At 45.1% G+C, this 1,503-nt stretch overlaps 1 non-coding gene across 1 annotated transcript; it reads right to left on the bottom strand.

Moving 5' to 3' along the window:
• Positions 1–492: 492 nt before the first annotated feature.
• trnaa-cgc (transfer RNA alanine (anticodon CGC)) lies at positions 493–564 on the bottom strand. The gene has a single exon. It is a non-coding gene; the product is annotated as a tRNA-Ala (tRNA).
• Between the last annotated feature and the right edge of the window lie 939 nt (positions 565–1,503).

The raw sequence follows: 1,503 nt of genomic DNA, 5'->3' as shown, positions 1-1,503 counted from the left end.
CTCAGTCACACAGCAGATAGACTCCTTTCTATAACAAGATAAGCAGTAGAAAATGGATGGAAGTGATGATGAACTGATGAACAGGTGATTTGTCCAAAAGTCAACATCAGATTCATTTGCAATCTGTGGAAGCAGTTTCATCTTGAGGTTCCAGGTAAGAACAGCCAGCTGTGGGCTGACACACATCTCTTCAGGAGCACTTCTATGCTCCAAACTTGCCAGGTTGAATTGTGTCTGTATTCTGAGGGCAGCAGGAGGACGGAGGAGTGAGGACACACACATTTGGAACTGAGAGCAGCTGTGTGTGGGATTTCCCCAGCAAAGATAAAACCAGCTCCTTCATGCTGGCTATGAAGGCTCACAGCCACACTGACCCTGCTACAAATACTTTGATATGCAACAGACTGGTTTCTCTTCTGGTAGTTTGTTTTCAACTGTTGTCACATTTATGGATCAATTTAGCTGTTAAGATGAAGGCTCCAAAGGACCAGCTGGAGATGCCGGGGATTGAACCCAGGGCCTCATACATGCGAAGCATGCGCTCTACCACTGAGCTACACCCCCTCTGGTAGAGTCACTGTTTAACTGATCAAACACAAATTTTAGGGATAAAAAGGAAGTCAGCCTGTGATCTCAAAGGCTCTGTGATCTCAGGAGTTTCACTGTGATGTCAGCCCACACAACCTTAGACCACAGAGGCAAGTCAGGCTCCAGGAAGCTGAGGCTGCTCCGTTCTCAGTCCAGTCCAGAGTGAAGGTTTCCCTCTCAGAAGCTTTCCAATCCAGCCCAGATCCTCTCTGACTAGCAGGAGTCTTTGACGAATAAAAAATCATTATATTGAACGTCTGCACATCCTCAGAATAAAGTAAAAGTATTTGTGTTCCTAAAATAATCTCCAGATGCTAAGATCAATTATTAACATTGATTGACAGCTCTAAACTGAGCCACCATCACTATACAGTTGCAACTGAAATATTTAGAAATATTTCAAGGAAGCAGCAGGCCCTCATCCGCCCCGGTCCACCCGACTGTGTCCCCTATGACAGCTCGCTTCTGGCAGAGGCAGTTAGGTTGAGGACCGTTGCTGATGTCATCAACTGATGTCTCCATCACAAAAGGTGACAGACAGGATGGTCATGGACATAAAACAGAGGCCTAAGAATGAGAAAGAATGGTTGTCCTGACTGAAGTTTAGCTTGAGCTTTTTAATTTGTTACTAAAGGAAGTATTAGTACAAGTAAAGGCAGGCGAACTTTCCACAAATATTCAGAATTGACTTTGACAACCAAAACATGAACCAAGACGACAAAATAGTGAACATGAAAAAGGAACCAGTCCCACCTTCTTGTGTGTTCCTGCTGAAGTAAATGTTTATGAAGATTTGTTGTGTTCTTTTTCCAAAGGTCCAGCCAGCATTGCAGGTCTCAGGAGGAGGAGCCACTTCAGCAGGATCTGTGGGACAAATCCCCCCACGGTGAGACCTGTCCAGCTCCCTGCAGCTCT

This window comes from Aulostomus chinensis, chromosome 1 (assembly GCF_037954235.1).
Source record: "Aulostomus chinensis isolate RoL2024-O1b breed Wild chromosome 1, RoL_Achi_v1.0, whole genome shotgun sequence".
Classification (NCBI taxonomy): domain Eukaryota; kingdom Metazoa; phylum Chordata; class Actinopteri; order Syngnathiformes; family Aulostomidae; genus Aulostomus; species Aulostomus chinensis.
This window is presented reverse-complemented; position numbering and strand designations above follow the sequence as displayed.